Source organism: Aptenodytes patagonicus, chromosome 8 (assembly GCF_965638725.1).
Source record: "Aptenodytes patagonicus chromosome 8, bAptPat1.pri.cur, whole genome shotgun sequence".
NCBI lineage: Eukaryota > Metazoa > Chordata > Aves > Sphenisciformes > Spheniscidae > Aptenodytes > Aptenodytes patagonicus.
This window is the reverse complement of record NC_134956.1, coordinates 20,011,241-20,038,050: the sequence shown is the minus strand read 5'-3', so window position 1 is coordinate 20,038,050 and position 26,810 is coordinate 20,011,241. Positions and strand designations below refer to the sequence as shown.

The 26,810-nt window shown below is 45.9% G+C and overlaps 1 protein-coding gene across 8 annotated transcripts in view; it reads left to right on the top strand.

The window, feature by feature from the left end:
* The window catches only part of FOXP1 (forkhead box P1), a 394,018-nt gene that overhangs the window by 247,297 nt on the left and 119,911 nt on the right, over positions 1-26,810 (top strand). The window contains exon 1 of one of the 8 annotated variants that reach the window (XM_076346650.1): positions 25,020-25,036. The exons of the other annotated variants lie outside the window; for them this stretch is intronic. The gene's annotated coding sequence lies outside the window, so the exon portion shown is untranslated. Of the gene's footprint in view, positions 1-25,019; positions 25,037-26,810 lie in introns of those variants that run through there. 8 annotated transcript variants of the gene reach the window in all.

The following is a 26,810-nucleotide window of genomic DNA, read 5'->3' as shown; positions in this document are numbered from 1 at the left end:
TGCTCTTTCTTTTGGAAGTCAGTATGACTCGGTGGACATGGAAAAGTATGCTGCAGCTGTGCATCAAAATTGCGTTCCTGCTAGAGCCTGTCCATGGCAGGCTTCATTTGGAGAGAGGGTTTGAGGTTGTCTCCTAAGGGTTACAGGGCTTGACCTGTCTTGTTCCAGTGGATTCCAGCTTTGAACAATTCCTTTCTATGAATGAATTGGACACGGGCGGGCTATAGTAGTCACATATCTGTGAGGCTGCACATCTACAGTGCTTTCTGATGAGATGCCCAGAGACACTGGGCACAGTTTTGCAGGCTAATGGCCATGGCTGCCCAGGTGGGAGCTGGAGTGTGATGGTGGCAGAAGGTACCTGGTGTGCTCGGAGCTGTTAGGGCACTCGCCGTCCGTGCAGAAACAAGCCTCAGGATAGGTATCAATGCTATTTGGCCACCATCTCAGAGAGCCACATGTGGTGCTTATAATATCATATCTATCTGCGAGGGAGCTGCTGGAGAGGCAGCCGGGGGCGGGTGACGGGCGCTCCCTGCGTGAACTGACATTCAGCAGCGCAGCGAGTGCTCGCCAGATGAACCGAGGTGCCAGAGAGCCTGCGCTCCCGACGAACGGTGAGCAGGAGCTGAAAGCTGGAAGGGAAGCTCTGCTTTTTACTGGCAGTAAGAAATAGGAGAGATAAGAGTTGAGTCGTATTCTTCTCATCCAGTAACTGCAATTGTAGGGAAGGGATGAGAAGCGTCCTCCTCTGTTTCCCTGGGGAAACTGGAAGAGATACGGAAGGTCAAGTGGATACCTCTAGGACGTGGTGACCAGAAAATAGCGTAAGGACTTTGCTTCAGGTTGTGGTGTATTAGACCAGGGACATTCAGCATCATGGGACACATCGTGGTACAGTGGACTGTGCGATATGCAGCCCTTGATGGCTCTTCACACTCTTCACGTTGCAGTCACGTTCTCTTGATTTATGGCATTGCTGGAACAGACTCATTTAAACTATTAAATTTGTTGGTGCGGAAATTAGCTTGAGCAAATAGACAACTAGCTGTAGACTGTTGGCTTGTTTCTCAAAAATACAGCAACGCTGAAGGGGAGCTTTAAGCAAAGTCCAGCCATTTAATGATCTATGTGTTAAGTACCCAGTAAAAATACAAAAATTGATAGTATCTACATAGCAGTGGGATTTGAGACAGTTGGAGTTGTTTTGTGTAGAAAATACGTGGCAAGTGTTTATTTTTAAATATTAGGTATTTATGACACTGGAAATGCAACAGAAGGCTAAAAGCAACCTGTAATACACCACAACAGCCAAAGGTTGGCTCAGATTAGCCCATAACCACAACTTTAAAGAGGGTGTTCCACTCAGTGTTAAATGCTGGAAACCATCTCGCATCGCTTCTCGGTGATCAAAAGCTTTGCGAAAGTGGTCACCGTTACCCAAGTAGTGTTGTGGATGCAGAAGTCAAATAATGAGTATAGGAGTTACAGGTGGCCAAGATCCTTTTAAATAAAGTTAAGTCTCCTGGGGATCAAGGACCTTCCTGTCTGTTTTATGTACCTTTGTCCTCGTTACTCTCTTTTCCGTGGTCCTTCAGCTGGGTGGGGTGAGAAGAGTAATTTTTAGGCAGCGTTTGCAGGTTGTTTTTATGAAGCACCAATGTGGGAAGCCTGAATTTGACACAGCGACGGAAGGTGGGGCAGGTTCATGGCTCTGAGGGTAATTCTGAACCCCTCCACCACGGGCCATGTTTTCTTTGGCTGGAGCGTTTGACAAGGCTGACATATTTATGTACAGAGCTAGTATTTAGCTTGGAATTTTACACGTATGAATGATGAACTAAACAGAACTCGTTTATTTTTTTCCTTCCCTCTGTAGCTTTTTTTTCTCTCTTTTTTTTTTTTTTTTTAAAATGTGAGGTTACATATTGCAGACAAGTCTCAGCATATCCACCCCGTGCTTGACCACCAGAATTAATAACTAGCCACATTCCTTGATGATTCTATAGGGATTGGAAGCTAGGCAGCCGAGTTTGCTATGCAAGAGAGTTAATAAAAATTTTCATTGCTGGAGGAAAGCTTATATACAGTAGTCTGTTTGTCCTGTATTTCAACCACCTGAGTCGGAGCCAAAAAAGCAATTGTCTACTACATATTTCAAACAGATGCTGAGGGGTAAAAGGAGTGACTAGAATTCACAGCAATAAAATGCTGGCTCTTTAAGTTCCCTTGAAGGAAGTGAACCCATAAAATTTTTGCTGCTGACTTGTTTGTCCAGTTCTTTGAAGTATTTAACATTAATTTAGTCTGCAAATCATTGCCACCTCAATTTTTCATTGAAGTATCGAAGCCTGCTAAACACATAACCTTGGAGCACACAAAAAAAATGATTCCTTTAGCAGATATATTCATTTAGCAGTTATCCATTTGAAAACTTACTACTGACGCTGGTGGTAGGGTATGCTGTAGGTATTTGCGAAGGAAGACTTTTTGAACAAGTTTATTTTTTACGACTATTAATTTCACTTGCAGCAGGTAAGTGTATTTTAAGTGGTGGTCTTCCACCCGTTTCCTCCCCGCCGCTCTTTTCTGTTAATAACACCCGTTGCTGTTCTGCGTCGGAAACGAAGGTGGGAGGCCAGGACCGTTGTGTTTGACTGAGTAATGGACCGTGCAGAAATTTTTAAGAGGTTGTAGCCGTTGAGGAGTAGATGTGCCTGTCCCGTGCTCGCCACCGAGCGCAGCAGCAGCGGGGTGGGAGGCTGTGGTGGCGCGGGCTGGCGTGCCGGTGGGCACCCTCCGTGCTGCAGGTCCGTCTGCCGGTGGTTTGTGGCCTTTTGGGCTGTGCCCAGAATTTCTGAAAGTCAAAACGAATCGACGACAATCCCGCTCACACCAAGCGAAGCTTGAAGGGAGCGTTTCCCCCGTCTCAGATATTCTGTCTTCCAAGCAGTCTTCAGGCTCAGACAGGCAAAATGTCCACGAGGGTCATTCTTGTTGCCTTTTTTGCAAGAAAAACTCGGATTAGCCAGCAAGCGGTGGATCCCCGGGCAAATGACTGAGGTTAGTTATTGCTATGAGATCCCGATCAACAGTGCCCCCCCCCCTTTTTTTTTTTTAATCCCATTTTGGCTTCTTCCATCCATTTAAGTTTCTCCCTTCTCCTGAACCTTGTGCCGTGGGTGCTACGGAGGAGAAGACCCCTGGCCCCACCACTGTGGGCTCCAGCAGAGCCCTGCCCTGGCCCTGGCCCTGCCCGCGGCGGTGCTGCTGGGACCCAGCGGCGGCACGAGCGGAGGACGCGGGCTGTGAGGGGAAGTTTCAAAAACGCCATCAAGCTTAAGTTGGAAAAAAATACCAACACAGAGGGTGTCAATTGAAAACCAGCAGGGTGGGAAAGCTACTGTGCTGTAGTGGGAACGCAGCAGCCTCGAGGCCCTTTAAATGATTGGTGACACACTAGAGATATTGTTAAATTACCTTTTTTATTGGTTCTTGAGTCTTATGTCTTAAAAGACTATTCTTTGGAAGAAGTCAAGAGAATCCTTATATTTGGGTTAGATAGAAACCTGAGATGCAAAACGTGGATGTGGATCTGGACTTGAACTTCTCCAAAGTCTGGGGAGTATTTCGGGCTGGGGTTTTGGTGTGAGACCTGTCCCTCTTTGCCTGTGATGGTTTGGCGGACATCTGTGCAGTGTTAACCTGCAGCGCAGCCAGGCTTCAGCCGGCGGGATGTTGGTATTCTGGCATGCTTCCCTGCCGAACGGGGAAATAGTGAACTGTTTCCGTAGAGGTGTCCTACGGTTGTTTAACAATTGAAAGGAACATTTTTCGCTTTGTTTTCAGCACCAAAAATTGAATACAAGGATTTACCAATTTGTAAATCCACTGATTATATTGAAGAGAGGACCAGAAAGTGTTGGAGCTTAGTTATGCTAGCAAGCAACGAGAGAAAAGGGTTTTTGCATCTAATTCTACTTTTAAATGTTGAAAACTCCTTGTCTGTTTGTAGTTTGCGAATGTTGTTTCCAGTGTTGAACTCTTCTCATCTCTGTGCTTTAGTTGCCCCACCTATAAAATCCGGGTGGTGGAAAAGACGCTTTTTAATTTCGTTGAAGGACTTTAAGATCGTTTCAGAGGGGGTGTGTATTGCTAGTAGTTTGCAAGAGAACTTGGGGCACAAGCTTTATGAAGGGTCACTGGTGAAACACTTTAATTCAAACGCTTCTGGTTAAGACTTTCTCTCCAGCCTGCATGGTCCCATATTTTACATTCACTCCCAGCATGGGCTTCCTTTGCTCAAGGTCCCGTAGGTAAGCCACAAGAGCAAAATATACTACGGGGCCTCATACCAAAACTTAGAGTGGGAAAATTTAACCGTCCAGCTTAATTTTTCATGGCCGTAGAACAATAGCCAAGATTGTGTTCTGGGTACAAAGGTGGCCGCCGGGACGACCCCATTAGCCTCCGCACAGGCAGCTTTGCCCCCTCCGTGGGCTGCAGTTTGGGCTGGGACCGAGTTGTGGCCCGCGGTGGCCGTTTGCATTTCTCCTGCGTTGGAGCGTGATCATCGTGAGTTCACGGCGGGAGGTGAGGGCTGAGCACGGCTATTGCCCGTAGAGCCGCGTTTTGTATCTGCCTGCTGGGGAGCAGCTGCAGGCGGATGAAACCAGTGGGAACAGTGGTGATGCTGAATGGGGAGAGAGGATTTCTGAACCTGAAAAGGGCTGTTTATGTATCATAAACCCCTTTTCAACGTTGTAATCCCTTTGAAAGCAGCCCCTCTACCTCCTCTTTGCTCTGTGCAGCACCAAGCATCCAAGTTGGCTCTCCGTAACAGCAGCAGCTCAAGGTTTTTGTAGCAGTCGGGAGGAATGGGGAAAATTTTGAAAAAGTCTGAATTGGCTAACAAATTTCAGCATTTTTCAATTGTATGCTAACTCCTAAGCAGCAGGCTGGCATCTACAGAGTGTTGAAAAAAGCTGTGAATTGGTAATTACAAATTACAGCAGGAGATCAGTTCAGCTTAGTGTTTCCAAAGCCTCAGAGATCAAAAGGTGCCAGTGAGAAAGATAAAGTACCGAGTGGCAGTGAATATGCCAGGCTGCCTGAAACTTAGTTTCACTGTCTAGTTTGAGGGAAAAATTGTCATTGCTGAATTTTTTTTTGGGGGGGGGGGGGGGGGAGAATGTGGATAACATTACTATTGAGGCGTGGACTATTTCCAGGAGAACTAATGAGGATGTGAAGCAAGTGCTGAGGTGCTTTTAGGTTTTCATATTTTTGTCTGGTTTATCTATTAGTTTACCTGATAGAGCAGTAATTAAATGAAGAAAAACAGTATGAAGAAGCAAGAGGGCAGGCTAAACGATGGCTTGTTCTTTTTCAGTTTTTCACCAAATGCAGAGCGATACGACCAGTTTTATTTTTTGTTAAGCTGCAAAAGTATGTATTTCCCTTTTTCGTACTCTTTTCTTTTCAGCTGTCATTTCCAGGAAATGGCACTGTCAAACGACATATATGTGTGTCACGTTTCAGGCCGGTCCGGGGAGGCGGTGTGCGGGGCGGGGGGGGGTCAGCTTACCCCCGGTTCACCGCTGCCGTGCCCCGAGTGAGACGGAGCCTGGGTCTCCTGGGCGCCGGGGGCCCCCGTGCATTTGTGCTTGGACTCGTGGGTGCTGTGCAATAGTAAGGAGTTGGAGTTGTCTTCCAGGTGGGTAGCTCCCAGGCTTTTAAGAGCATCAGTAAATAAGGATCGAGATTTTGAAGCAGTGGATATCAAGGGAAGCAAAGGATTTGCGAGCACGCATGGCACCTAGGCATCACCTCCAGCTGCTCAAAGGGTCCCAAGAAGAGTGAAGTTAATCAGTAGTAGGAATGGTCTAATTTTAAGACGGCAAAAACCTCCTTTGCTTTTGCCAAACTTTTATCCAAGGAGGAGGGCGGTCTTTGCTGGAGGGCAGCCCATCTGTCTAGGGTGTACTTAGTAAAAATTGAAGATTTTTTTCACCATTTTCAAAATCCTTTCACCAGTTCCCCAGATGATTGGCAAAATAAGGGTAGTGGCAGATTCCTTATAACTCTCTTCCCCTTCTGCATCAATTATGTGCCTTCGCGAGGCAGAGCTTCGAGTCAGCTCTCCTTCATTTCTCTCTTCTGGTTGCTCCCAAGGGAGAGAGTCTCTTGGTAATAGGAGCTACATCAGTTCAGAGAAGAATACAGTTTTGTTCCCTTCTCGAATGACATACGACTATCAGGCATCTCGTGAGTTCTCTGAGCGGGCACATGAATTGAACCTTTTAGGAGTCTCGGTGATTAATGGCCTGATGGGTGGGAAGCAGACGCTCGTTACAGGTCTCGGGGATCTGCCTGGTGGAACTAAATAGCTGCCATGTTAGCGATGCCCTTTTACCTTTCTGAGCTCTCCTGCGAACGTCACCAGCGCCACACGGAAAAGGAAACAAAGTTCGTCACAGGGTGGGTTAGGGGATTTTTTTTTTTACATTTGTTTTTGTTGCCGGTGTGGTGGTGTGTGGGTTTTTTTACAGCTCAAGCACAAGAGATGTTTTAATTAGCCCTGGTAGGATTATTTCGTGCCTTACATGAAACTAATTATGAAGGATCATGGGCACATTGGCATGGCTGCTGTCCTTGTGTCGCAACCTGGCTTCCGAGGAAAAATCTGTGACGCTGCCGGTGTCTGCAGATAGGGCTGGATCCCAGTGCCCATGTCAAGTGGAGATTTTTTCCTAATATGGACAGTAGTCCACAAGGAACTGGATGAAGTCCATCAAACTAACATCGCCAACAGCGAGTAGAAAGTTTGGCTATACTCTGCTTGGACCAGCCTTGAGTTAGAGACCAGAAGGTAAAAGGCTTTTTTCCTCCGTTATTTGACGTCGCGTTGCCAAGCGTAACGTTCTACAAGCACAAACCCAGGGATCCTGACAGGAGGTGATGCCTGTTCACCAGTTCCCCGTGCAAATAGCTGTACAGTCGTGGCTTTTGCAAGACGAAACTTTTTTGTTTTGCTTTGCTTTGTTTTGTTTTCCCCCAAAGAAAGCTCAGAGCACGATGGGAGCGGCTGTTGGCACACCCCTCCAAACTCTTTGCCCTTCTAATTTTTTGGGACATATGGCCCCTTTTACCTTCTGGCCTAATACTGATGAAGTGCAAGTGTTTCCACTCACAAACTTCCACTTGTCCTAATTTTGACAATGTGAAATTTGTGTATATAAATTTTTATCTGAGTACTCACTAGTGGATTATACAACCAATGCTTTAAACTGGCAGTGACAGCTAATTCCTGGTCAGTGGTAAGTGCTGGGTTTGTTTCTAAGGAAAATACCGTGAAGCAAAGGGGGGGGGGTTGTGTTTTTATTAAAAGTCTTGATGTTCTGTATTAGACATAGACTGTTTTTAAACGTCAGCATGTGTTCTTTTTCTTTGATGTTTTTCACAAAGAGGATTCTGCCTTCCACTTTAACAAAAGTCCCATGTTCCTCTTATGTTGTTTTATGCTGCTAATGATGTTGCTTACTCAGATAAATAGGTATGTGCGTGTACATTAAAATGCAACATTCCCCTTCAACACACCACTGAAACATAACAGAACTGATCTTCTTTAGTGATCTCCTGTGCAAGAATTTTCATGTTTTGAAATTAAAATGGATTCTCCTTATCTTCTCATAGCCCCTTTAATCCATTGCCTGTGGGTGTATGGTGGCACTAATGACAGAGGACGGGGAAGCCTCAGCTTTGCGTGGCATCATTAGCTCCAGAGCATTAGCAGCATCCCCGTGAGGAACGGCCCCGTGCTCCCCGTACGCCAGGAGAGCAACCTGCTTCCCCACGTGTCCCCCTGCGCGCGGTGCCGGGTGGGATGCTCCCCCTGGAAGTGCCCTGTGCACACGCCAGGCGTTTCTGCAGTGCTTTTCCCTTTTCCCGGGGACCTTTACGGTGTCTTGGCAGTGGAAACTTGCTAGGAGCTCCCTGTAGCGATACCTGCTTTCCAGACATCCCCCATCTTTTCCTTCTTCCAGGTAGCACATAGCTCCAAGGACTAAACTTGGAGATTAGACCTGGGTTCATCTGCGCAACCGGCCTGTACCCGTGCCGAGAGTTTGCGTGTTTTTGTTTTTCCCGGCTATTCATTCAGTCCAAGGTATGTCATTTGTAGCTGGTCGCAAGTGGTGAACCGAATAGCTTGAACCTTTCTGCCAGGGCTCTGCATGCAAGTACTGTCAAAACTGTTCTCAGTGATGAGTCAGTTCTTTTTTTTTTTTCCTCTTTTTTTTTTTTTAATGACGAGTATGCAGCTAGTGTACCCATTAGAGTGTGCAGAGGGATGGCATAGAAATGAGGATACACATGTGTATGTATCAGATGCTCAAGAGCAGCGTTCTTGTTATAAATATAGCTCGGCTGTGTTCCTCCTTACATTTCAATTTTATAATCCGTTCCAGAAGATTTGGACAAAAATAACTGTAGTGTAAGAGAGCATTAGTTTCTGGGTTCTTCAAATAATAATTCTTAGTAAGGAACCTAGTAAATAAACCTTTAAAGATGGGCAAGATGACATCTTCCCTAGTTCTAGGAATTGGACTTGGGGTATAGATTTATGAAAGGTAAAATAAAGGACAAGTAGAAGCAGGAGCAGAACTGTATGTTTTACTTTTTTAGTTTATTGCTAAAACGTATGAATCGTCCTTTTTTGTTTGTTTTATTGGTGTGATTATATATGATCTATCTTTACATGTATACTTTTTAGACTTGGTAGGCCCACCGTGATTAAATGTTTGCTTTGAATACATGTCCAGCGTGTTAACTTTCCACAGCGGAAAGTTGTTAAATTCATTTTTCTACAAGAGAGGCAAAAAAAAAAGGGGGGGGGGGGGGGAAGGAGATTGTTAAATGTATGGAAACCCTTATTGGCTGAATTATATAACTGAATTCATTCAACATGCTCGGTGTATCTTGTTCTCCTTTCAGTATTGCCACTCTGTTCATCACCCCTTTTAGTGCTTTAGGCATATGGCATGCAGTACATCCAGGGAAGTGTCAACAATATGGCATATGTTATACATACTGATCTTGATACACCGTAGAAAATAATGGGCCTAACTTTAAAAGGCACGGTGCTAAGAATAGAGCGTGCTGCAACATGCAGACAGTGAATCCGCCATGAATGTCATGTTTGAAGACAAAAAGAGCTGTATTTTTCATTACTTTTGTGGCTTGGTTTGTATTTTGGCGTTGCTGCAAATGAAAAATACTACGGTCAGATGAGTGCAGGCTGGATCTTCGCCTGCCTGACGCTGGTACCACGGACTCTGCGGAGACTCGGGGGTCAGCTTGCGCAGAGACGGTGGCAGGGTCGGTGCCCCCGTGTACGGGCGAGAGGGAGCAGGCAGGGAAGGCAGGGACCTGTGGGACCTGCCCGCCCGGTACTCCAGTGCCCGGGGCTGCCCGTGTGAGCCGAGGTGGGGACAGGCAGGGACGTGTGCTACCGACACCCGTCTGCGGGAAGGGGGACGGGGACGGAGGATGTCCTGATGCGTTTGCAGGAGTCATTAGAGGGTCGCATTAGCTCACCACTTAGCTCTGTCTCCGCGCTGTAAATGAGCCTGCACAAGCAGATTGCTACGCTTACATTAAAACCACAGTGGTGGAAATGAGTCTTTCCAAAGGCTCTTCCAAAGATCTGCCCATTAGGATCTGACTGCGAGATCAGGGCTCTCATCTGGACTCGGAGCAGTAAAATGCAGATGAAATGCTCTGTTTCTCATTTCTGGATCCTGGACTCACTTAGCTCCCCGTTTCGCAGTGAATCTTTCGTCCCCAGGAACACTCGTTTTTAAAACAGAAAAAATTTAAACAGAGGGTCCTTTGAAACACTCGGCCTGAAAATTGTTGCAGGGAGTCTCACCTTTAAAATAAATGATTCATACCGTCGTATAGGTGTATGTGTATGTCTGCGTTGCTGTTTATTGTGCTGCACTGGCCTGGCTCGGAAGCTATAACATCTGAAGTGCAGAGAAGCAGTGACTGGAGAAAGAAATACCTTCTTTCCAACAAAGACCAAATATTTGTCCGTTATCTCTATGGCCTTTTTAGCGAGTCTTGATATTCGCAGAACCGCGCAGATCACCACACGGATAAAATAGAACAACAAAATATTTATTTTTAATCTTTGTTGAACGCTGAACGTTTTGTGCATGTTTATGAGGGTTAAACATTAATAGCAGATGTTGTTAATGAATAGAAGGCTTGAGCCAGCTTCTGAGACCTTTTAGTTAGTACATGAATTTTCTGGTTGATGACAATACTTGTAACATGCCTAATTATGAAGTAGTGTTCTAATCAAGCCTTGAATAACTGAAGAATTTCCCCTCCTCTTTTGCGGTTATTTCAGTGGCACACACACAGATCACTTCAGTGCCTGCGCTTATTCTTAGTGATTTTTCTTTTCTTAGAACATTCATTGAGGTTTTTCCCCCAAGAAGCACATTTATTTACGCTGAATGTCAGCGCAGGAACGTTCACGCACATGCACAGACGGCTACGCGTGCACGGCACGCGCGTCCCCTCCATCCCGTCCCCACCAGCAGCTGAACTGGTGCCAGCCTCTGAAGTTGTTGTCCCAGTTTGTCACACTTCCAGGTGAAGTACGTGAAAGTGATTATAGGTAATAAATATCTTTTTTTTTTAACTTATTGCAGAGGCAGTTTTTCCCCTGTTAATGAGGGTAATTTGACTTGGTTGAAGGATTGCAGTTCTTAAGAATTAATGCAGCAATCCAATTCAAAGATTTAAAGAGATCTAAGATTTTTCACAGGTCGTGTGCTAGTGAATGTGCTCCTATCACATAGCAGCTAATGGACTTGAACAACAGTCTGTCATTTACTGTTACCTCAGTGTATAGCAGCTTTGCCCTTGATAGCGAGTATACTTTCCCAGCAGTGCAGGTTATTTAGTAGTGCGGTATATTTGTAACACTTTCAAGAGACAGTATCCTATTTCTAACAGCCCTAATTACTGGATAAAGCGAGGTTACCTTTCTGACTTTCTTAATTACGTGTTTGGATCCTAGTCTGTGCGAGCCTAAAGTATTTTATGCTCTAATAGCCGACTCCTCATTTTTTTCAGATTTGTCTCTGTGTATACACATATATGAAATAATTTCTGTATTGCATTTTCCCTGTATCAATGCACAAAGGTTAATTACGTAAATATGGAAGTGTTAGGCACTAGTCTCCATAAGGTCCCATTATTTTTAGGGATGCGTTATTTTAACGGTGTTTTGTAATGACTTATTTGTAAATACTGTTGGAAATGTTCTAATTTCTTGATCCTATTATGTTCCTGGATATTAAAAATCCTATTTTAAGGTAATTAGAAGGATCCTCTTCTATTTAAACGTGTGTTCTCTAGACTGTCGCTCTATACTCTGCACACGAGAACCTTTGTTCCTTAATTAGAAAAAGGACTAGAGCTCATTAATTGTGGGTAGAAAGTGATGTCTGCTCAAATGGAGAAGCAATAATACAGTTTAAATAATGATTGATCCTACATTTTAAGTCTTATACTATTTCATACTGATAGTGATAAATAAGCAACATATAATGCAGGTTGCGAAGCACTGTGTTCAGATTTTTATTGAAAGATCTCTTTTTGCAAGGATAAACCTCTGTCGGGCACAATAAAGAATGGGTGGTACATACACAGCGTCTGCCATTTAGAAAAGTCAGCATTTGTCAACAGTCGCACCATAGTGATAGCTGAGATACTGCAGTTAACTCCGCCCCATACTTTAGAAAATGAAATAATTGTGGTAGCTGCGCAGTCAAAAGCAGTTTGGATCTTGGCCTTACAGAGCTATTATCGTGATGAAAAGAATATTTTAATTACTGCTCACAAACAGGATGAGTTATAAATGTTTGAGGATTTTGCAGGGTGTTATTTCGGAGGATGGAGACAGGTGTACTTTGTCCTCTGAATTTTACCATCTCCCTGCCATCCCCTTGGGAGAAGGAGGACACAGCTTGGGAAGTTAAACCCAGCAGCCTTTACCAAAAGGCTTGTATTTATATGATGGCCACAGAGCAGGGGTGGTCTGAGATGCGCACCCCGCGTCGCCCGACGGCAGGACGAGCTCCCAGCGAAGGCCGTCCCCAAAACTCAGGAGCATGCTGGCGCTGAGCTTGGCGGTCCCGCTGCCAGGGTGGGATGCCAGGACGGTGTCTATGTGGGTTTGGAGTTTGGGTCTTTTGTCATCTGAATCTCTCCAAAAGTCAGGGCTGAGGAGGGCACGTCGTTGGGATGTACATCATTCGAGGGCGATGCCCCTCGGGCTCCCCAGCCTGCGTCTCCATCTCCTCCACGAACCCAGCGGTGCCTGCTCCTCTCCTTGCCCCACCTTGCCTCAAAGACTTGAGAAAGAGAAAAATAGTCTCATTTTTCTAACCCTAATGAAAACCCGCATTAACAAGGCAAAGCGTTTCCTACGTGAAGGATAGGAAAGTTGGACGATGGAGTCATTAGGCTTGTTTTTCCTGCTAATAGTTCCACGAATCAAAATGGTGAGCGCTGGAACGGGGTATATACTTCGCTCAAAGCATATCAGCCCTGAAAGAACCCCAGAAAATGGGGGTTTTCTTGATATCCTTCTCTGCTGTATTCCTCTTGGTGGGAAAGAAAAATAGTTTTTAAAAGATAAAAAACCTGTTCTTCAATTGACTATGCAAAAATCTTATTGCAGTATTTATTCCAAACCTGCACACATAATGTTCAGTCAAGGAGAAAACAGCAAAAAACAGTTGTTGATGGACTTAGCAGAGAACTGGATTAAATAAGCATTAGTCTACTGAAGCTGATTACAGGAATATGAAAATGCAGTATCTTAATGGTACATATTTTCATGTGGCAGCTCAGTTGCCTTTCATTTTGCAGCTAATATGTCTATTCTTATGAGTCATTTACTTCTTTAATTACCTTTTGCAGGCAAGGCACCATGGTATATTAATGTGAATGATTTTTACTGCCAGTTTATCATACAATGCCCCAGAAGTTGAAAGGCGTAATTGACTTGGAAGAGCAGCTCATGAAGGAAACAATATTTAGTTGACAGTTTTCCTTGTACTCTCTGTTGACGTTTATGAGTTTACACTATGCTAAAGGAGTAATAAACACAATTTTCTTTCAATAACAGGAAAGAGTCGCTTTTAAAATACATTTGTGGAAAACAGATTCGTCCATTTCTTGAATAATATAAAATAATACGTTTCCAGTGATGAGATGTATATAAGATTGTCAATTGAATTAAACCTCGGAAGGTGCATTTATAACCTGCCTTAGAGCGTTAAAAGATATTAGGGTGCATATGAATCGAATCAATTTAATGAATATTTAAATTATACACAGATTTGGATAAATCATATTCAGATCTGCGTGCTAGATTACTTGGCGGCCTTCTCTTGCCGTCAAGTGCGAAAGTTTGAAGTGGGAATTCAAGGGACGGAGGCTCTGTTTCTGGAGATGGAAGAACACTCGTCGGGAAGCTCTTGATAAACCCTGATAGGGGGATTATTGCCGAAACTTTCTGTAACTTTCCTGAAGCCACAGGCTTGAGGAAGGTTTAAAATCAGCTTTGCAATCCGTCAAAGTCCATTTTCTTCTGGAATGGTACTTTTATTGAAATGACCTTGTCAAATTGCAAATTCTTTTTTTCAAGCATCCCCAGGACCGTGCCCAGGTATGATTAATCATCCCGCCCCGCTTTAATTAATTTAAAGGCGCACACGCGCAGGGCGGGAGCGGGAAGCTGGCTGGCGAGGCGAGCGCTTCCCCGCTCGGCTTGCAGAGAGTTAAACTTTTCACAGTTTTCCCCGATTGTTTGCAGTTCAGCCCTCCGCAACATAATGAAAGTTTTCTAGCCATCTGTTGTTAAGCTGGCGGTGAGCAAGGCCAGTATATCCAAACAAAGTGCTGGCCTGCTGTAAACTGAACCTGTCAGTTTAGCATAGCTGGGCTGACCTCCCCAGGCGCGGGGCAGCCGGCGGTACCAGGCACTGGCTGCGTGCTCGGCTTCCAGGGGAACTACTTGGGGGGACCGTGTTTACTTTTTCCACTTAGCGTTCCTCCCACGGGCTTGAACTAGTTTATACTAAATCTTTAAATTGACACTGTTGGGGTTTTTTTCCTATTCTGAACTTTTTCTTCCCCCCCCCCCTCTTTCGGGGCGGTACCGAAAAAATCTATTAAAACCCCATGGTTGCTGGAATCTGAGCTTTTCGGAGGTGATGTGGGGGGACGTGGGACAACAACTCGGTGCGTGCGTGCGTGCCGGTGAGATTGTCTCTCAAGAGAAAGAGGCATGTTCCCAAGTATCCCAGCTTGCTTTCTAGCTCCTATTGTTCCCTTTGTTCTGTATTATTTAAGATCAGTTGCTCATTTGCTTCTGAGGATTGGGAATAACAGGCAAGGTAGAGCAGAGCAACTAGCGTCTATTGTCTTCCTGCGAACCACGAACCACGGTTGCATCCAGAAGTGGCTGGAGCAGCCTTCCTCCTGCTTCTGTTTGCTTCTGCCCAGGAGGGTGGTAATTTCAGCATAAGGTACCAGAGAATTTGAAGCTTTCTGAGCAGAATTGCAACGATCAGACTGGAAGTGCCGTCTACTTGCAGGGCTGTGAGGTTGGGGGTTGTTTTCCTTTCTCGCTGGTACTAAATACGCGTTGGTTTGGCCTCCCCTCCTCTGCCTCTGTGCGTTTCTGCTTTTTCCAGCCTTGTTCCTCAGATTGCCTTCCCTTTTTCCTTCCTACATAAATGCTAGTTTATTTATTCCTATTTGCCTGGGAGGTAATACATGTCATTTCCCTGCTCAAATTCACCCAGTGCAAGCGATTTTAACCGTTTTTGAGATTGGCAACAAAACTCGAAGCACCTGTGCCAGGAAAGTGAGTATTAGGTATTACCTGTTTTCAGTGTTTGTTTTTTGGACTAGACTTACAGTAAATACCTTTATGCTACCACTACTGCCAAAATCACTCTTTCTGCTTTGTTTTCTACACTTGTGCTGTACCTGCTCGCCGGTCTTTGGATGGTTTCAAGTGTGTTTTACTTACCTCATGATTCTTGGAAAGCAAGCCTGGTTCTCAGTGACCCCAAATGCTGTAGTTCTCAGTCAGGATGCGTTTCGCCCGAGGAAGAGCTGCTGAATTTGTGCCGTGCGTGAAACCAAGCTGCGCCTTTTGAAAAAGTGCATCGCAGCCAGTCCGTGTCTTCACAGTGTGTAGCAAATGTACTGGGAGCTCTGGAAGAGCAGTCGAAGTTGTTGAAAGTCGTACCGTGCCTTTCCAGAAGACCCCACCGAGGGCTTGTGCTGGTCCCCGCTGGAGGGTGGGAGCGCCCAGGTGAGGGGATGCAGGGATGCAGCGGGGAAGGTGTTTCGGGTTACGTCCCCTGCCATGTGTTTTTGGGGCGACAGGAGTACGACAGTGGTGAAAACCGCTCAATTTTAAATTAAAATGGCTGCACTTACTAGGAAACCCCATCCAGCTCTAATCTGTTTGTAAGGTGACTGACACATAAAGTGCTTTTTGTTTTAAGGTGGAGGGAAATGCATTCAGGATGGAGTTTCTGGTATAAATGTCAGGTGCAACGCAGTGCATGCTCGCTCAAAAAGTCAAGCAGATAACCTTGGCATTTAGGGACATTGCCTTGTATAAAATGAAATTGTGTTTTGTTTTTGAAAAGGAGGACTACATTAAGAGGTCACCTATTAGCTGTGTTTTTGCTAGCTGTCTGAAACTCGGCTCTACTGTCTATTAAACTCAAACCACTATGTAAACATTCCTGTGTTGTTCCTGGTCTCTACAATGGCCAAGGGGATCGGGTTTCACCTGCCTGCACATCTTCAAGCAATTAAAGCAATTAGCTTGAAGCCATTTCACATTCAAGGTCTACTGTGACATTCAAGTCCAGAAGAAGTCTAGGGGAAAAGAAAAAAGACTATAGAAGGGCCACTGTGCAGCACACGCACACAAATAACCTGCGAGGGGGTTTTTGGACTTACAGTGACTTCCAGATGCGGTCGTGAGGCTTTGCAGCGGGCATGCAAAGTTGCTGCTGCGAAAGGGAAAAGATAAAGAAAAAGCACCTAATGATCCTTTAAATTATGCCCAAGTTTTGCCTGTTTTGCACTGGGAAGGGAGGGGGAGGAGAGAGAAATGGCAACATGATTTGGAACGATATTTGTGTGAAATAATATGGTGTTAGTCTTATTTACTGACATTTCTCCTGGCATGGAGATCATATTTTTCTTCTCATTTCGGTGGGGATTTATATTTGGTGTTTACATTGTAAAACTGCACTCATTCTGGCTAATGTATCCGTTACAACGACATTCAGCGTTGAGTTTAGTGATTCCAGCAGTAAGTCTTGAAAGCTGCTATTTTTTAAAAGGTTGGAGCAGATTAGTGGTGACCTTAAAAGATTAAACTAGTACAGTTTAAAGATAAATAATCAGCCTTTAGCACATTAGATAGCTACATAAGCATGACAGAAGGTGACTTTCTTACAACAGTTTCAGAATCCAGGAAGCATTTCTACATTTGTAACTTGACTAAGGCAGGGAATGGTGTTCTGCAGAAAGCGAGACCTAAACTGATTGCACCACTTCAAATTGCTTAACACAGTTTTAAATCCACAGTTTTCCTGTTGGTTTTATTACGGAGAAGAGGCTAATTTTAAAAGCTATGCCTGCTGCAAAAGAAGATCTTGCTTTGGTGTCCCGGAGGGTGTTCTTAATCAGAAATAACTGCAGGCTAAATTATAATGTGGAATCCTGCTGCCCTTTAACCTGACACTGCTGCTCGTTCAGTGTTTGTTAACAAACAGCTCTAAGTACAAAATTGTTTGAGAATTACTTTTTCATTATATTTGCTGACTTCAATTAGAGTAAGAAGCTTATTTGGGGAAGAAAAATTAAAAATGTATGGGTTTCTAGAGAAAGTTTCAGCAGTTGTTTCCCGGCAAGTGCCCTCTTCGGTACGTATCTGCGGACTCCGTGGCACGCGTAATTCAATTTAAATAAAATTATCTTCTGAACTAATATTTCCGCACCGGTGGGAGAGGCAGAGCTCAAGAGCATCCCAAGACTCAGCCCTTTGAAAGACGCACAAGCTAAAATGGTGGCTGGAGCTGAGGCCAGGGCCCCTCTTGCGCCGTGGGGGGGGATGTGATTCCCCTCTTTCCTCACGAAGAGGCACAGGTTCCCCATCCCTGTGGTGGTTTGGAGGGCTGGGCTAGACGCAAGTGGCACGGTGTCCTATTTTTATTTCTCTTTGAGTAACATGTAATTGAAACGTACGCTCGGCAAATTAATTGGTGAGTTGAAGGTAAGAACTGCTGAGTTAGTAGAAGACGGCACAAGCCCTCCTCTTTTTTTCCCCTTAAGTTTACGTGCTGGAGCGGAAACACTGTGGTACTCGGAAAGGAGGTGATACCTCTGTAAAGCAAATCTTTCCAATTTTTTTTTTTTTTCCTAGCTTAGTCTTCTGTTTCTATGATCTGCCTTTTGAACTGTTTTTGTGGCTGATCAGTTCCACCTAATATGTCTCTTGATTTCTGCTATTGTAATACTCAGACGACATGCTGTTCTCTTCATTTTTATAAGCTTTAGATGCTCCTGCCTGTCATACTCTGGCGGTTTATCTTCAGCGTCTGGATTTGCTTTCAGACTTGCATGTCTATCAAGCTGATGTTGCTTTGAATGTGAGATGAAAAGAAGATGAATTCCAGTAAAAAATTTCCTTGTATGAAGAAAAGATTGGGGGCCTATGTAAACATCCCACTGACAGCTCCCAATGAGTTATTTTAGCAGAGCATTAGCACCCAGAATGACAGACAGTCCAAGACTACATGCTAAATAACAAATCAGTCCCTTCAGCGGCAGCAAGCACGTTGCCACAACAGCAATACATTTTCTAAAGGAATCCTGTTCCTCTTTTTTATTGAATATGGCTGTTCGACTGCTCATCTCTTCACGAGCTGCCTTCGAGTGCCAGCCCCAGTTTACTTTTTCTTGACAATATCTGTGTCATGTCACCAGTATGACAGAAGACAGGGCTTTGATAATTGGGTGGGGAGACGGTTAGTTAGTCATCTCGAGTTAAATAGGTAGTTTGTTTTAGGGAGGGGAAGGAGACGATGAAGAGGGGAAAGCATCTGCCCGAATGCTAAACGCACGCTTTCGGAGATGCTGGATGCAAGTCCTGCGCCCGAGACAAGTTGCATTTTTTGGGTGGTTGTTTATATTTCAATTCAAGCAGTTAGAGAAAATAGCTCTGAAGCCCGGCCAGCCTCGCAAGCTGGCTTTAAGAGCAAGTTACAGCACTGTGCTGGGTAGGAAAGTCAAGCTTGGCTGAACTTATGTGCAAATAAGAATTTGCCTAGATGCGGAAGCGAGGTGTGCTTTTTGCTGCTGTTTGGTCTAGTTGGGGACATAATTAGTTCTGCATGTTTCTGCTTACAGGCGGGGAACTCGATAACACAGAACTGCTAGATTTTTGCGCCTGGTGTAGTGCTAAACCCAACTCCCAGAGTACCTGCGAGCTCCAGCCGATCTCGCCACTTCGCAAGGGAAGAATTAGGGAAGGAATGCTTTGCGGTTTCTTTGTCATTTAGTAAAAGCAGAGGTTGCTACTGTGGAGGCAGAGACCCGGTGGCTGCCGGCGAAGGGCAGTGCTCCAGCGCCGTCTCCCTCCAGCCTGCGCTCCGGCTGCACAGCACTTCCTGTTTATTCAAACATCTTTTTACCATTCTTCAGCCCCCGCTTCACAGAAACAGCCAGAAACACATCTCCAGCGCGAAGACGGAAATCTAAAGGCGGACAGTAAGAGCTTACTCTGTTAAACTCTTCATTTTCTCTGTGAGCGCTGAGAGAAAAGGAGCGTGCAGGCAGGGCTGAACTTTTAACTTGCTGCCTTGCGCGGGCAGCTTGGCAGCGCAGGAGAGGGGAATTGCTTGGGTTTAAGGCAAAAGAAGCCGGTTCAGGTTGTTTACTGCGGTGTTGACGACGAGGGTGGGTTTTTTTGGCACGGCTTCGGAGAGCCATGGCAAGGACTAAGTCCTCTTTCGGGGCGCCCGTCGCCTTGCGACGTCCCTCTGGAGCGGGAGCAGCCATGTGTCATCGTCCCCGCTGCTCGCCGGGTGCTGCGGCTTCTCCTCGCGTTTGCACAAGTGGCCAAAAAAAAAAAAAAAAGAAGAGACACCCCCCCCCCCCCAAAAAAAAAAGGAAACGTGGCTGCCGTTCTGGGCAGCAAAAGAGAGAGGTGCAAGCCCGCCGAGTCGCTTTTTGTTTTCCGCAAATTGTTTGCATCGTGGCTCTGGCACCGCTTGCGAACCAGCCTCGCTAATATTTGTACCAATTTCATGCTAATAAAAATCAGGCTGCTGAGACAAGCATGGCTATTATCTCATTCATATTACTATTGTTTAGACCTGTGGTACTACAAAAGGAAAGGGAAAGCGTGCTCACGCCGGGTAATGGTTGTTAACTTCTCACGTGAGGGATTTTCTCTGCAGTTTTTCAGTATTAATGATTGTTGTATGAATGGTCTTCAGGGGTTGTTGGAAGATAGCGTAGATCCTCTGGGTAATCCGTGTTGCAACACGTATGCTGGATTTTTCCCTCTCTGTTCAAGTGACTTAAAAACCTCCTTGATATTTCTCGGTTGTTTCTCCCCCCCCTCAAAAGTCCACCAAAATAGCAGGTAACTTTTTTTCGGTAAGCATTCATGGTGCTCATACATCGTGAAACATAAGAGAAAATGGAAAATATACTGCCTGCCCTATGGAGAAAACCCATCCTCCTCGAGGCTTTTCCTGCCTCTCCGAGATCCAAATACACTTTAAAATTTTAAACTGTAAACCCCCATCTTCCTAGAAAAGAGAGCGAGAGAGAGAGAAATCAAGCTGTGTGTTCAGCCAAACCGCAAGTACAACAAACATATTTTTAAAATATATTGCTAGTCTGGCTTTTTAACGTTCAGAAGTTGTTCTGCTTTGCAGGAAAAAAAAAAAAATGGTGTTTGCAACTGCCTTAAGGACAATTTGTTTAACAGTAGGAGTAATTGCATGGGGAAAATGGAAAGAGTGACTGAAGTTATTTACTCAGATGTTAGTGTAGGTGTGGGGCAGAAAACTCACTGTGGGAACAGTGGGCTGCTTTTCTTGGTATCTTAGTCTATTTGATGACCATCAAATTTCCCAGCTCACTGGTTTTGTTTTTTCTGGATGGCATGTTTGATTATTTATCAGAAGGGAAAGGGAGTAGCTGAAGCAAATAAACATGTGACCGAGCTGTGTTTTGTTTTCCACTCAGAAGGCCATGCCCTTTAACAGATACACAGAAAATAATAAACGTATTGTTTTATGATAAAAGGAAATTATGTGTATAATTTTCTTTAGCAAGGCCATTAACCCCTTGTGTTCAGTGGTCTCCGCCTTCTGGCAGCTTATTGGGTTTGCAGCTGGGAATTAAAGGCACTTAAAACCCCCTCTTGTGTGGAACGTTTCCATGGATTACTGCCTCACCCCTTTGGATTTGCTGGATTTATTACGTAGTCATTTCTGCCTCAGCACATCCCCGGTCCTCTCCCCGCTCCTACTTGGGGCACGATTGACTAAATGAGAGGCACTTTGAATTTGTAGAAGGGTGCTGACTCCTGAGGAAAGCCTTGGAGAGTGCTGCTGGGATCTTTTTGCCGCCGATACTGGTGTCTGTGCAGCGCGAGGGGTTGCAGCTGTATTTGGTCCGTTACAGACAGTGTCAATTTATGTGATTCTTTTTTAAATGCCAGGTGTCTAGCATGTAGCGTGTAGTATTTCCTTTGTAAAGCCAGCTTAGGACAATGCTCATTATCTTCCCTGGAAAAAAAAAAAAAAGCCCTATAAACTAAATCGCTGTCAGGAAGTAAAATACAGGTTTGCCTCATCTCTGGGAAGCATGTTGCATGCTTTAGCTGCTTTTATGGGATTAAAAGAAACAAGTTAAGACTGTCATGCACATGAAAGGAAACCAAGATGTGGTTTGTTTCACATTGTGCAGGTAGGTATAAATTTAATAGACTGACTTGCTTTCAAAATCTTTCTTTGTCTCCCCGAATCGCATGTCAGTTCCAGCGCGTTGATGAGCTCCGCGGTCCGTAATAGCGCCTGACTGCCCCTGCCCCGCAGGTGCCGTATCTGCAGGAGGGTCGTCCTCCTCCTCGGGGACGTAGGTTCCCTCTATGGAGCAGCTTCAGATCAAAAAAAGGAAAATTTGCCTGACATCTTGAAGTTGCATTCAAGTATTGCGCATTGCTGGTGGATCCGGGGAGGAGGATCCGGATTCGCCTGCCGGCTCCATGGGGTCAGCCCAAATGGGTGGCAGGGACTGAAGCTGTGGGTTTAGTTTTGGGGGAGGAAAAAATGGCAGTCGAAATACCGGGGAGAGGAAGGGCTGGCGAAATAAGGACCTGAAACTTAAATGTGGTGCAAAGAAGAAAGAGGAAATGAGCGGCTTGGGGCCAGGTGACGTGGGCAGGGGCTGGGCTGGGGGACATGGCCAGCCACCCTGTGTCCGGCGGCTCCCCGAGGGTCGAGGGGGCTTGGGATGGGCTGGGGGTTTGGGGTTTGGGGTCAGCGGTGCGGGATGGAGGTACCCGAGAAGGCAGAGGGGCAGGAGCGGTTGCATCCCGTCGGACACGGGGTCTCTCCAGCCCTGGCTGTGGTCCTTCGGCAGAAGCCCATGAAGGACAGTTAAGAGGACCTGTCCATGGCGGAGAGTTTCTTCCTAGCCTCCAGCGATTAAAGGTTGGCTCGTGCCCTGAAGCATAAACATTTGTACCCTGATTTATCCAAAGGTAGCTGTAAATGCTCTCATTACCATCTGTGCAAGTGTCTAATCCTTTCTTTGCATCCTCCCCATGCTCTTGGCACTGGTGATACCTTGTGACAGTAAGTTCCAGAGAGTAATTATGAGTTGTGTATTAAGAAAGAAAAAAAAAAAAAATCCCTTTATCTGCTTTAATTTTTGTTGTTGTTGTTGTTGCTTCCTGACTTCATTCAATGTCCCCTTTCTCTGGCGTTATGAGAAATGGCAAATAGCGCCAGATGTACCTTCTCAGGCCGAGTCACAATTTGTGTACTTTTATCATCTCCCCTCTTACTCATCTCTTGCTAAACTAAACACTCCCACCCTTATCAATCTTTCCTCGTATCTGCCGAGGCCTCTCATCATTTTTGTCGCCTCCGTCTGAACCTCGCCTATTTTTGCTGTACCAGAATCTTTTAAAATTGAGCTTTTTAGAAGCTATGCTAAATTTGGTTGTGCCATAGGCTTGAAGTGCAGAGATGTGATTTGTAGCATTAGTTTCCCATGTTTCGGGCTGTCCCAATGTTTTGCTTCCTCCATTCACCCAACAGCAGCGAGCGTCCGTCCGATGGTGCGTGGTGAGATGTCCACAGTCAGGGGCTTTATTTCATGGGCCTCTGAGTGCAAGCTTGTCCTACGGTGTTTTGGAAAACAAGCTTAAAATATGTTCCCTGTTTTGCTGACCACACAGGGAAGCGCGCAAGCAGCTGTATGCAATATACTATTTATGTTGTAGCAACAAAAAGGCACTCTTCCTTCTCCCCCCCCCACCTTATTCCTCTTCTCTATTAAAAAACATGGGAACTTCCCGTGCTTTTGACATCCAAGAAAAACGCGGCTCAGCAATGAATAGTCCTCCAAATATTCAAAGGTCTGGTTCACTTTTGGATAAACACAGTAGTTCAGAATCTGATCTCGAGCCTACAGAAACGAGCTGGAAATCCCATAAGATTTTTTTCATCGCTCAGACATAGTTCAGTTCTGGTTCAGTTTGCATGGGGAGCCAAGATTTGTATTCTTTCTCATTTTACCAGGATGTGTTGGCCCATCCCTCCTTTCTTGCTGGTACAGACCGCTACATGCTGTGAATCTTGACATGCCAAAATAAAGAGAGCCATTTTTAATGTTTGGGAACTTTTTGCCAGATGCTTTTTAAATGGCTTTGATGAGTCTTGACTGTGACTCTTTAAAAGAGGAGACAGAAGGTGTTTTTACAGTGCAACCGCCTGAGGATTTCGTTTGTGCCTCAAGAACGGGATTTTTGTAGCCGTTGTCACTGTTGTGGCTGGTTCGGGGCTCGCAGGTTTCTGGTGTTTGCCGAGTTTGACCTCTTACCCTGCTGCCTCTTGCCGCCTGCCCCCTTCCATCCCTCTTGCGTCTCTGGGTATTTGAAGAAAATACCTCGACCACCTTTCCTCCCTAGTTGGTGGAATTCATGAATAAATTACAAAATTAAAATCGGGTGGTTTGGAGGCAAATCCCCGTTGTCCCCCTGCGTGGGGCTGGGTCCTCGCTGCTGCGGAGCTGGGGTAGCAGGCAGGGACCTTGCCAGCCATGGGATGGGCTGCGGGGTGGCAGGGCAGGAGCATCGAGTCTGCTCGTCCTCTTGCGGGCAGAAGTAACCTCAGCACCCACGAGGATGAAGTATAGCAGCGCTGGGACACAGGCAACTCCATCCTGTGGGTTTGGAAGAAAGAGTTTCTGTTTCCAGCGCCTTTTTCTGGAGGGGATCTCCTCAACTGATAGCCAGGATCTATTCCAGAGGAAGGAAACTAAGCCTGCTGGAAGAAAAATAAAGACTCATCTTCTTTCCTTGCGACGGAACTATTCTAGGAGATGCTTCAGCGTGAGGCACGTTGCCAGCTCCCTTGCTCCAAGCCTGCCCCCCGCCACATCAGGGACAGGATGTGAGCCGGGGTTTGTACATGTGGACCTCCAGGTCCCTTCTCTTTTTTCAGGATGGGAATCACCCGTTAGTCACTTGGCTAGATCAGTCTGCTGCGTCTAAGCAAAGCCTTCAGGGCCAGCTGATCATTTTATTCGAGTAAAGGATTGTTGAAGTTCTTCTCTTTGACGAGCTGGCTGGTAGCCCCTTGGATGGAGCCAGCCTTGCAGAGGAGCTGCAGCTGAGCGAGGCGCTGGGCACAGGCAACCGGCAGCATCTCCTCTGGCTCGCAGCGTCTCTCTGCTGCACCTGTGGAGTGGAGTTGGGTACAGGGTAGATGGAGGAGGATTATTTAATGAAACAAGGAAATAGAGGGTGAGATGGGGATGGGGGTGATTTGAATGCAGGGCTGGCGAGGAAGCTGGACAGCAGGGCTGCTTCACCAGGTTATGCTGGATCCTAGCCGTGTCCCATAGCAGAGCCTTGTGTCATGCCTGTACTTATCCCCAGGCTTCCCCACTGCGGTGCCAGGGAGCAGTGTTGGGGCTCTTGGCCTTGGCTCGTTTTGATGTGTGGCGCATAGAGTCAGGATGGTGGGAACGGGGAGGGAGCACGTAGCAGCTCGTTTCCCAGTTCTGGAGGAAGATGAAAGAGCTGGGTACGAATGTCAGAGGGAATAAGTGCTGCAAGAACATCTGCTTCTCTTTTTTGCATCTTCTACATTTTATTCCTCCTCTTCATTTTGGTTCCTTTCCTATTCTCTCTAGTTGGTTCTTCTCACCTCCCCCTGTTCTGTTCCTCCCAGAGGAACAGCACTACCCACTGCTGTCGCTTTGCACTATGTTTTTTTTTTTTTTTTTTCCTTTTTGCATACTGCTCTGCTCCTCGCCGGTTTCCACACGTTGTGCGGCTCCTCAGCCTGTCGGAGGAGAGCTGCAGCAGGGCTCCCCTCCAATGTGTCTGCCTCCTACCACCGGTCCTCTACATCTGCTGCTCCAGGAGAAGAGGGTGTCGCAGGAGAGGAGATAGAGGAGGCAGGAGTGGGAGAGACATGAAGCAGCTCTGAAGCTCGGGTGCATCCGGGCTTCCGAGCTTGTGAGCTGCATCTTGCCGCTCTGCTGGGAGCAGCTGTGGAGTGGAGCAGGGTGTGAGGACAGATGGGAGCTGAGAAAGAAGAGAGATTGCTGGCTGAGTCTAAATCCCTCCTCGTCCCACCCGGGAGAAACAAAGGTACTTGCCTTGCGAGACTAAATGGAAGCAAGAAACCCTTCTGAGAGGTGGGCCATGCCTCCGCTGGGAGAGACCCCTTTAGCTGCCAACTGAGCGGTCCCCCAGTGCCTAAAGCCATTGCAAAACTTGGGGAAAAATAGATGGTGGGAGAACTGCATGCCTGATGCTGCAAAGCCATGCTTCGCCTAAAACACAGTGGGGAAAGCTTAGCAGCAATCTTAGCTGTCTAAGGATCCAGCTATCTGTTATTGCTCGGAGGTCAACACAGAAGGTCTCGCTTCTGGAGTCTGGGACGGGGGTAGCATTCTGTTTTCTCTAAGAGTGGATTTTGCCCTTAAAATATCTTCTGTCTCATCTCTCTCTGCTTGTTGTGTCGTGTTTTGCTTTTTAATGACCATAACTAAAATAACGGACAGATGATGATGTTGGCTGGCGAGTAACTTTCCAGATTTACTGCTTGGACACTTCAGATGGCTGTGGACCATCTCTGATTTCTGGGAACACTTCCTTCCTCCTTTCTCAAGTTGCTTTCCTGATGGGCAGCTTTGTCCACCTGGAAAGGCCCAAAATCCTTAGGAATCTGTAAAAACACATGGGATTTTGTTTTGTGCCCTTCTTGCAACTTCTGTGTGCATGCTTCTCCATTTCAGAGGCAGCCGATTACTGCGCAACTGCCCTGGGAATTGGCAGTCAGACAGGACGCTGGTTTCTTTTGCATCCTCACGTCTGTCGCTCGTCTCCCCACCCTCCAATGTACATACCTTGCCATACCTCCTGCAGTCCCCTGGGTCAGTCTTTCCATGCCTGATAAACCTCAGGTGCGGAAACAAGCTTCTCCTGGCGTTAGTCAGGCCCATTATAGCTGTAGGTCTTCATATTTCATTAATAGCTGATTGATATTAATATCAGTTGGAGCAGATGGGAAGGGAGGAGCCTGAGCTCTCTTTCTTCAATAGAAATAGGCTGATGGAAAAACAGTTGGAGAGTCGCTGCCTTGTTGTACTGGCTGCAGCAGTGGAACAAGTTAGCAAGAGGCTCCATAGGACTGGATCCTGTTACTGTTTTCCTTATGTACTAACACTGTAAGCAAGTATATGGCATTTAAGCAGCATTTCTATTTTTAAAGTTCTACCCTCTTTTTCCAGTGTATTTCCCTTCCCCAGCTCCCTTCCCAAATCAGGAGTTTCTAGCCACATGAAGTCAGAGGCAGGGCTACGTTTTTACCCTTGGAGCAGAACTTGCCCAAAGAGGATGGTGAAACCGAAAAGATTGAGCCACTTGCGTGAAAATGTCGAATTACAACAGTAACTCGGGTGATAATGGTGCCGGATGTTCCGGGCAAACAACAGCTGGGCAAACAAGTCACGTTCTGTCTGTCTTGCAATAAAATTGTCTTGGTCATCTCAAATGTGTACTTCCCTCCCCCCCCCGCCCCCGGTGCTTAACTAGTTGGAAAACATTAAATGGTTGCCACTTCCCTAAGCACAGGGAGAGGGATTTTCAGTGGGGCTTCCCACTTACTCTGTGGCATCTTTGAATGAAACAGGCTTGATTCATCTCACAGTGAATGTGCTGTTAAATTTTTTCCTGGGTTAGGTGTCACCCAATGTTGGCTCCCAAATATCATTCCAAGTTTGTGCAATGTCTCTGAAGTACAGCGTTTCAGTTGCCTTTTTACTGGTCTCTGTTTTATGCCAGAAAATCTCCTTATCTCTGGGTGGTTTCCTAATGGATAAGAAAATAGCTCAGGAGTTCATTTACTGTATCCTGCATT